Below are 10,890 nucleotides of genomic sequence, written 5' to 3'. Positions count from 1 at the left end.
AAGTCATAAAGGCGACTCGAACTTAGGACGTCACTACTGCCTCACGAGTCTTTTACCGGTAAAGTACCGGTAATCCCGGCAACCGTATTGTTTTTTACCGGTAATTCCGGTACTGAAATTAGCGGTATTTGCCCAGCACTACTTACTGCACTGCCATCCGCACCGATGCGCGGACATTCCCGACTCTCGGGGTTACAATTCCGCGCGCCTTTCGACACCCCTCCCCGGGGGTGCCAACCGTGCGTCCTCGTCTGTACCACATTCACACTATACACCCCCCTTGATTTCGAGATCAACCTATTCTTCGTCTCCTCCATCTCCTACTTCATAGTCCTGCAGCCATCTTGGAGGGCGCTTGTCGCGGTGGGGTCTCCGGGGCACCGCCCCCTCATTCACCACGACCTCGTGACTCTCTTCCTCATTTTCTCCATCATTCACCACACGACGAAGATCCAAGATATGCCGCGGCGCTCCCCCGACAGAGACGTTGTTCCGCGAATTCACCTCCGTTACGACCCTAAATGTCCGCTGTGACGTGCACTTCCCATCCTTTGGCCTCCCCCATACCTCCTCCCCCACCTGTACTGAGGCGGCGCCTTCTTCAGTATTGGCTGGTAGCCCCGGCCCTATCCGGGGATGTCATCAATCATATTTGAATAAGGCTCGTTGTGGAACCGAGCCTTCGTCTTGGCCTGACTTGTGGTACATGTTATACAAGAAGACCGCCTCTGTGGGTAGTATTAGCGCCTTCTCGGCGATGGACATAATCGTGCGATGGTGTCATGCGGACTGATGGACTAGCTAGGACAGACCACCCGCTCGCGCGGGATCGGTAGTTGTAGGAGGGGAATAGATGTCTGTATGAAAATGAAAAAGATAGTTGTGTATAAAAGAGGGCTTCTGCCACCGGGCGATCAGGGGTGTTTATTTCGTGGTGTCGTGGCTTTGGAAGTGTGGGCAGGAGACTTGGGGTTGGAGGCTGGGATTAATATGTGTAACCGTGAGGTTACGTAGGAATATTTATTCTTCTTATCCTCAACCAACAAAATTAGAAAACGAGTAGGAGGCTTAGTCTTAGGAAAAAATAGAGAAACTGGAAATAATTTTAGTGGTAGGTAAACTGAAATGAGAAGATGTAGTAGGAGAGAAAGTTGGAAATTAAAATAATTTCAGTAGAAGAAAAAGTTTATGTAGATGTTTGTGCATGTAGTTGTGTTATTTTTGTTTTGCGATATGGTTGTGTGTGTATTCTACGCACAGAGGGCTGTTGCCTCCAACGTATGTACTTACAGCCTGATAATCAATGGGTCATATGCATTATTATTATCATCATCATCATCATCATCATTATTATCATTATTATTATAATTGTTAATATTATCATTGTTATTATCATCATTATCATTATTATTATTACTATTATTATATTATCATTATCACTATCATTATCATTATTATTGTTATTATCACCAGTCAAAGGCTCAAAGCTAGTGAAGGGATACATTATTGATATGCGCGGCTATACACGACTTATCGTGTACACCGCACGTGGGAGAGGCGCAGCTGACAGGTGTGGTCTAGGTGTAATGTGTTGTATTAGATGTTTTTGTCTGTCGTGCAGTTTTTCTAGGTGTCTCATGTGAAGTTTGTGTTTGTGTTGGTTGAGTGGACGGATGATGGAAACTCGGAGTAGGGACTCAGCGGTTCTCAAGCCGCTTCATCGCGAACCTGTGATGAACTTGACAGCGGCATTCTGAACCCTCTGATGGTCGTAGTTAGTAGTGGGACATGTCAGCTGGCTCAGTCCCGAGGACTGGCACAGAATCAGTCTGACAAGGGCTAAGTACAATCGACGTTTGGTGGACAGTGTTGCAGTTTTGAAGCGCCTTAGCCTTCCCAGCACAGCCTTAGCCTTCGCTCCCTGTTTGCGGAAGTGTGGCGTCCAGGTAAGGCCACTATCCAGTGTGTTACCCAGCACACAGGCATGGTCTTTCACTGCGACGTTTGTGTTGTTTACTTTAAGAGGAGTGTTCGTGATTGTTCTGTTGGTTCGCTTGCAGCAGAAGTATACAGCTTTGCATTTCGACGCGTTGGTCTCAATACGCCACTGTTGCTCCCACGCGTGTGCCCCGTCTAGGATGTTTTGCATTACGTGTAACGCTCCCTGCAGCGTTTTGTGTCTGCTAATGTGATTACTGTCGTCCACATACGAAAGAGTAAGAGCTCGGTTGCGTGGATAAGCCGGCTCTGGCAGGTCATTCGTATATAGATTGTACAGAATGGGGGCAATGACTGACCCTTGCGGTACTCCAGCCTTCGACACAAAAGGTTGGGACAGACAGCCCCGCCACTTTATCATTACTGTCCTGTCGTCCAGGTAGTTGCAGAGCAACCTTGTGAACGGCAGGGCAAAGTCGAAATTGTGGTACAATTTGTACTTAAGGCCTTCATGCCAGACAGTATCGAATGCCTTCTCCACATCCTTACAAACCAAAATGGCCTTACCAGGGCGATCGTCTTTGAACCCATTGAGTGATCATGGAAATGACGTCGTCTGCACCGCGCCCCGGTCGAAAACCAAATTGGCAATTCCTCAGCACATTCTCCGTCTCCAGGTACACGGTCAGGCGGCGGCAGAGGACGTGCTCAAACACCTTACCAAAGTACTCCAGAAGGGAGATCGGCCGGTATAAAAGGGGGGCGGAGACGGGTTTCTGGCGTTTGGGAATGAGGATGGTATGGGAGGCCTTGAAAATTTGTGGGAAGTACCCAGAGGCTAGTGAGCTACTGTATAGTGTCATCATGTGTGAGATTATGTTGTCTGGCATACGTAAGTATGTGTGCATCGATGCCTGAAGGGCCAGGGGATTTGAATTTTAAAACCGTGATAACCCCCTTTACCTCCTCCAAAACGATGGGGCAGATAAGAGGATCATCTTCATCTAACTGAGAGTGATCAACAGTCTCGTCGGGAATGAGGTCACTACACCTATTCATGAAAGACTTAACACTGTGCAAGGTGCCAAAGTAATGTGGTCCTTTCACACGATGGGGCTTAAAGACCTCACTCCATGCTGACGCCAGAAAGTCAGCTTGGTGTTGGGGGGAGTGTGCAGAGTGGCTCAGATGGTTGATGACCTTGCGTGGAGGCAGAGAGCACTCCTCCATCTGTCGTTTGACGGTCCTCCAGATCTTGGAAGGGTCCGTCGAATAGGCGCCGGAGAGCGAGGCCATCAGTTGCTCCTCCTCACAATGTGAATCGATGTAGAGGGACTTCCTCAGGCTCCTCTGTAACCAGTGCATGTCTTGTGGGACAGCGGCACAGGCCTCTAGGGGTGCTTGTAATAGGTCTGTAAATCTGTTCTGTAGTGCAATGCGTAGTCTGTTAGTGCGCATAGAAGCGGTGAACGTGGCAACCTTGCGGTGCTTTGTTCTAGGAATGTTTTTTTTTTTTTTTTTTTTTTTTTTTAAAAGCGTTTTTTACAAACTTTGTAAAGGAGCGCCATTCCTGCTCTATCGCTGCAAGTGGAGCGTTGTTCATGTTTGTGTTGCTGTATGTCATAAGAGTGTTTTTGAATCCTTCCCAGTCGGCCCGACTGTACCGTAACCGAGGCTCACTGGGGACAAAGGATGGGTGAGGTGGAGATGCGAAGGATTAAGGGTATATGGTCGGAGAGGGTGGGGGCACCGGGTGAGATAGTTGAGTTGAGGAAGAAAGCTTGGCTGTTGGAGAACACCAGGTCGGGCTTACCCTGCAATCCACGACCTATGAATGTGGGAAAGTCCGGACCTAGGAACTTCAGCCGGTGAAGTACAGTGAGATAGTGCAGTTGCCGACTCATTGAGCTGCTGCTGTGTGTTCCAGGGCTCCAGTCAGCATGTCTGCAGTTGAAGTCGCCAATGAAGAAGGTTGGGACTTTGTATGACATCACATTGGAAATGTCAACAAAGGGGAGGAAGGGGATACGGGGAGGGCGGTAAAAGGTACACAGGAAGATGGTACCGCGATTAGTGCTCAACTTGATCGCGAACATCTGCTCATAGTGAAAGTGATCAAGTATTGTTGCCTGAAGGGACTTCCTGGCTAGAATACAGACGCCCGAGTGCAAAGCAAGACCCCGACTTCCAAGTGTTGAAACTTTGGATTTGGGGGAGAGAGTCGGGGGATGGATCACCCATCGAAGTCAAGCAAATGACATCAGGACCGTATCTGGGAATCTCCAACAAGGTGTTGGTCTTTTGTGGGGTCCAGCTACGGACGTTCTGGTAGAACATACGTAAATCCAGTCTATCCATGGGAATAGTTGGCTTCAGTGAGTCCTACTAATTGGAGGGAGTTTTGGAAGGAAATTTAGTTAGCCTTAGGGGCTTGGAGGGTAAGCACTTCGCAGTCGGAAGAGGATGCACTACCGTTAGATTGGACTGTGTCAGTAGTAGTACTGGTGAAGGGGATTGTGTCTCGCAGCGTCTCCTTTGTGAGTTTGGTCAGATTCAACTTCGGCCTCCCGGTCGAGCTGGCTCGTGGTATGATTACGCGGCACGGGAGCCCGGAGGAGGTTTTGGTTGCCTCTGACGAGGAGGAGCGTGGACTCAGGATTGGGGAGCGTGAGCGATTGCTACGATGGAAGGATTCGAATCTGGGCATGATGGCTTTGGGTTAGGTTCTTGCGCAGCCTTCTTGGGGGAGGAGGGGGGTGAAGGAGGAGGAAGAGGTGGTGGAGGAGGAGGAGGAGGTGGAGGAGTCAGAAGGAGGAGGAGTGGATGGAGAGAGAGTTGAAACGGAAGAGAGGGAGGCGGAGGAGGTGGAAGGAAAAACGGAGGGAGCGGTGGTGGGAAGGGTAGGGGCTGGGTGGGGATAGGATAGGTTGTTGGGACCAAAGGGAATAGCTTCTAGGACGTGCGGCGGAATGGGGTAAGCAAGTAAACCGAGGTGTGTGAGTACTGTCGACAGCATCTCCTGCACCGGGTCCTTGCTCTTGGACATGAGCATTGCTGAGTAAACAATGCTTAGAGCAAGCACGTGAGTATCCCTTGCTTGGTTGCATCTTGTATCTCCAGACGGGCACTGGAGATTACCGGCTGCTTCCCTTTCTAAGGTACTGCCGATGATTGATGAGACCGTGTCAGGGTTTCCGGTACAGGTAGAGGGCTTGCTCGCATCCTTTCGAGAACGTTTGGACTTCGTTCTCTGTATCCGCTGCTCCTTGGGGGCACAAGAGGGCTCCTGGTCTGGGGCCGCAGCAAGGGAGCTAGCCCTCCTCTTTACACCTGGGTGGGTTCTGGTTTTGGGGGTGGGAGGTTGAGGGATTTTGCCTTGGGTCGGGGAGGAGGAGGAGGAAGTGGTGGAGGAGGAGGAGGAGGAGGAGGAGGAGGAGGTGGTGGTGGTGGAGGAGAAGGAGGGAGAGGAGGAGGAGGAGGTCTTGGCTTGAAGCAGAGGATTAGACGGTTGCGCAAGCAAGGAGCGGGTGATGGGAGCTGACCTCGCCACAGGTGGTGCAGGCTGGGTAGTGTCAGCTGCCTTTCTCCTTTCAGGGCAGGAATTGGAGATGGCACTGTGGGTTCCTCCACATAGAAGACACTTGAGTCTCGCAGCCGTACATTCCCTATAGCGATGTCCTTCGGATGCACACTTGGAACACCTAGTGAGCTTGGGTTGAGGACAAGATCGGGATATATGCTTTAAGGAGTAGCAGATCAAGCATTGCCTGACCTTAAGCTCCTTTACCTCTCTGATCTGTGATGGGGGTATAAACATAAAACTGATTTTAAGTCCTATCTGAAGAACTTTCTCCAGATCTGACTTAGACTTTAGAGAAATTCTGACGATGTCAGAGGCCGGAGGCCGGAAGGCGTCGACAAAGTCAACATCCGTATTCTTCTCCTTTAAGTCACACAGAATGGCGTCCTTATCTCCAAGCGAGTCAAGGACTATCCTGCCCACGTATATGGACGCTCTCACATGAGCGTGAGTGGGAGTGACCCTGCGGGGAGAGAATCCCAGCTTCTCCAGTCTTCCGACAGTCTTTTTCTCAAAACAGGCGTCGAGACTTTCCTGATCCATCAGATGGAAAAGGATATTAGTCCCTTCCGTCTGGGCGAAGCGCACAGGAGCACTGCCTATCGCACCGCTTAAATGGTTGGCATCGTCAATGAGCGAGACGCCATCCGGGCGCGAGTTGCCTCTCACAAAAACTACTTGGAAGTTAGTTCTCATGTTGAGGGTGCTTGACGGTAAACCCGTAAAGGAAATTCAGACACGTCAGAAAAAGGAAAAAAAAAAAAAAAAAGCACCTTCGGAAAAGACGGTATAGACACGAACTTCCGTTAGGCGCTAAGAGAAGAAAGGTACAGGAGGCGGGCAATGTAGTTGTGTGTTGACTTTAGCAAGTCAAAAGCTTGTTATTATAGTCTTGTGCATTAGCTATGACCTAGATGCAGTTACAGTTAAGTGTTTGTGTTTTTCTTTTTCTTTTTTTCTTCTTCGAAAGCACGACTCTGAAAACAGAGAACGATTACGTGATTTCGGAAATGTTTATGTAAATATAGTATACCACTGAGTAACAATGGATATTAAGCACTTTTATGTCTGAAAACAGAGAGCGATTACGTGATTTCGGAAATGTTTATGTAAATATAGTATACCACTGAGTAACAATGGATATTAAGCACTTTTATGTCTTTTGTTTACCCTGATAATATCATCTACTTACGGAGAATGAGGAAGCGTTGCTATCGTTGAAGTTATTTCGTAGAAACAGGTTCAATCAGAATACGAGTTGGTTTAAGCGCGAGTAGGTATGGAGCGACGCCAGGGGCGACTGCTCTTCTGGTCGGCTGGTTGATTCTCGTCATGTTCTTCCTTCACTTTCAGCCAACTTTTCTTCACTCTGGTCAGCGCATCTGCTTTGTTCATTCCTGACGGTACCTCGGTCATCCTCATCTTCATGCTGAACTCGTCTATTAACTCCCTCAGGATCCCAAGACGACGCTTCACAAGGACCTCTGCAGCCCCTTTCGTGCGTATTCTCTTCTCAGCCGTCAGCACTGAGTTCATCCACCCCGCTACTGTGGCTGAGTCAGTCCTGATTTCGATCTCACGCAGCCCCCATTTCAGCGCCAAATTGACTCCTTTTATAGCCGCGTCCAACTCCGATACGTTGATGAGATGGTAGCCATCCTTTTTTCGCTGCCACACTCCATCTTCGACTACCAGACCTCCTACAGTAAGTAACAGTATCTCCAAGACGACGCCGGTCGCTATGCTGCCAGCATTGCACCACACTACGCTTCAGCCCTGTTGTGGTGCGTTCCACTGTCCTCTTTCTTGGGAAAGGTGCTTTATTTACTTGTTTTCCGCTGAAAATCCCGTCCGTGGGGTTAATTCCGGGTCAGTCCTTAACGCTCCTCTGGTACACACGGCGCGATCCTTATACTAGTTCACTACCGTCACCCCCTTTGTGGGTTTCCCTCGCCCCCCCCCCCCACACACACACATCCACACACCCGTGGGCCTAGCTATGAGCTGTGGACCCACGCCGACGCGCAGGCACTCCCCGCCTCTGAGGTTATCAACGCTCACGCCCTTTGCCCCCCTCCCCCCCACACACACACCGGGGTTGCCAACCGCCCGTCCCCGTCCACGTCACATTCACTACATTCAGATCCCCACCCTTGATCTCGAGATCAAACTACTCTTCGTCTCCTTCATCTCCTACTTCGTAGTCCTGTAGCCACTGTGGTGGACGCCTGTTGCGGTGGGGTCTCCATGACACCGCCCTCTCATTCGCCGTCACTCCGTGACTCTCCACCTCGTCTTCTCCTTCACTCACCACGCGCCGAACATCCAAGATATGCCGCAGCTAGTGCTGGGCAAATATCGCTAATTTCAATATCGAAATTATTGGTGAATAACAATACAGTTACCGAAATTACCGACAGTTTACCGGTAAAAGACTCGTGAGGTAGTAGTGACGTCACAAGTTCGAGTCGAGTTCGAAAAATCAATGTTTTTGTCCTTTAATAAGCTATATCTCTGGTTCTATTTTACATATTGTTTTTATTGTTATGTCATTGTAAAGGGAAAAGGTCATACTTTAATTAGTGCTACTGTAGTCTGCTATCTACCGCGCGAGTAAGTGAATGGAGGGTGTCTGAGGGTGGGTGTGGTGTATACATTTTCGTTCGCGTGTCTGCATGCATGGGTTCATGTTTGGAGGTGATAGTGGTAGGCAGCTACCGGTAAAGTTACAGGTTTTATCCAACAACCTTAACGATAACTTACCGGCAAACATTCTGCCACCGTTAAAGCTTTGTTAACCGATAACTCGATAAGCTATACCATAACATTCAGAGAGCGGTAAGCACGTCTCGGCTTGGTGGTACTGAGTGACGGTAGTGACGGGCCCAGTGCCCCGCTAATTTTACCGGTTAAACTTGTACCATTAAGCAAGTATGTACCGCTAAGGTCTCGGTCATTTTTTTACCATTAAAACCGTTTTTTTTCGGCACTTTATTAATTTCTCAATAGAATTAATGATATTTCTGTGATCAGCATACGAAACTCTATTAATTGTGAAAGTTTCATAAAAAAAATTCCGCGTGTCGCCAAACGAAGACCCATATAATATATGGGTCTTCGTTTGGCGACACGCGGAATTTTTTTTTTTTATGAAACTTTCACAATTAATACAGTTTCGTATGCTGATCACAGAAATAACATTAATTCTATTGAGAAATTAAAAAGAGTGCCGAAAAAAACGGTTTTAATGATAAAAACTTACCGAGACCTTAGCGGTACATACTTGCTTAATGATAAAAGTTTAACCGGTAAAATTAGCGGGGCACTGGGCCTGTCACCACCGTCACTCAGTACCACCAAGCCGAGACGTGCTTACCGTTCTCGGAGTGTTATGGTATAGCTTATCGAGTTATCGGTTAACGAAGCTTTACCGGTAGCAGAATTTTTGTCGGTAAGCTATCATTAAGTTTGTTGCCGATAAAACCGGTAATTTCACCGGTAGCTGCCCACCACTAACCGCAGCACTCCCTCGACAGAGACGTTGTTCCGCGAATTCACCTCCGTCACTATCCCTCTTGTCCACTGCGACGTGCACTTCCTATCCTTTGGCCTCACCCATACCTCCTCCCCTCACGCGCCCGCCGATAAACGTGACTTCTCCAAGCTGGGCAATTCCACCCATTCCCAGTACCACGTCAATTCCCTCTAGAACCGTTCTGATGACGAGCACTCTCAGTCGTATCGTGATACCCTCTACTATCATTTCAATTTCATGGTCGCCATCGCACTTTGTCTGCCTCCCGTCGACTGTCATCAGGGCCACATCTCCCTGCCTGAACTCTTGAACTACGTCGGTCCTCACGATCGTGGTTGAACAGCCTGAATCTATCAGCGCCCTCGCGCGTCTTCCTCTCAACCAGATATCCACGATCGGCAGAGGGCTGAACGGTGTCCTTACATGTCCTCGGCAGCCCCTTGCATAGTGGCCGCCGGTTTTCCATTTCCCTGAATGCAGTGTCGAGCCATATGTCCTGGCTGATTGTAAGCGTAATAGACGAGCTCTACCTCTGTACAGTCCCTCGCGAGGTGACCTAATCGCCGACACTCGTAATAACGGACCCGAGACAGCCTGCGCCATCCACTGTAGTCACCCCTGGGCTCACCTGTTTTCCTTTCTCTCACTGTTGCCTCCTCTGAAGGCCCGCCACCCGTTGTCCTGGCCCGCGTTCCTTCTCTCGCTCCCGTGGTCATTCTCTAACCACGGCTCCAACCGGCCCTCCATCCTTAGCACTAGTCAGGAGCCTGGCGCGGGCTATCAGTTTGTCCATGTTTGCCTTTGCCGCATTATTCACTTCCTGCAACCAAGCAGAGATGTGATCCGGAAACCCATTCACGAAAACCATTCTCACTACCGTCTCCAAGCCGTTGCCCTCGAGAGTAGCCAGGCCAGCCAATCTTCTGATGTCATTGGCAAACACGTCGATCTGTTCACCTCCCACCGTATTCGCTGTAGCTGACAGAACGCATCAAAAGGGCTTTCACCGAAAACCTCATTTAACCTTCCCTTCACCTTTCCCGCAACCTTTCGATCTTTGGTCGTCATTTCCAGGTAGACGGCGAACGCCTCATTCTCCAAATTTAGAGCAGTATTACTTGCCACATCCTTTACTCCCGTTAGCTCCGTGACCAGCTCCGCCTTCGTAAGCCACACGGCTACGTCTCCATTGCCGTTAAACGGCCTTAGAGTGATACTGTTCATCTTGAATGGCTCCTCGGTACTCTTGGGTGTGGTCATCTCGGCGGTGCCTAGATGGTTTGTGCTTGGGAAGGGTGCTATACTTACTTGTTTTCCGCTGAAAATCCCGTCCGTGGGGTTAATTCCGGGTCAGTCCACGCTAGTTCACTACCGTCACCCCCTTTGTGGGTTTCCCTTGTTCCCCCACGCACACGCATCCACACACCCGTGGGCCTAGCTATGAGCTGCGGATCCACGCCGACGTGCAGGCGCTCCCCCCCCCCTCTGGGGTTACCAATGCTCGCGCCCTTTGACACCCCCCCCCACACACACACCGAGGGTGCCAACCACCCGTCCCCGTCCGTGTCACATACACTACATTCATACCTCAACATTCTCTCCCCAATCCTTCGACCCCGACCGCCTCTTAATATAACTGCACGCTACACGGAGCCAACCCACTGATTTGCCACACAGGGAGAAGAACATTTCGTTCGTAACCTTCGGGATCTCGTTGCCTCTCCTGTACAACAGCTTTCCGGTCCCGTCTCACCACTGTTCCTTCTTCCACCGGTTCCGGCCCTTGATACTAATCCGCACCGAGCCAAATGTTCCACTACGTTCGACGCTGACACCA

Source organism: Oratosquilla oratoria, chromosome 41, assembly GCF_046742065.1.
Source record: "Oratosquilla oratoria isolate Oo_2021 chromosome 41, ASM4674206v1, whole genome shotgun sequence".
NCBI lineage: Eukaryota > Metazoa > Arthropoda > Malacostraca > Stomatopoda > Squillidae > Oratosquilla > Oratosquilla oratoria.
The sequence above is the reverse complement of the archived record's forward strand: the minus strand, read 5'-3'. Positions refer to the sequence as shown.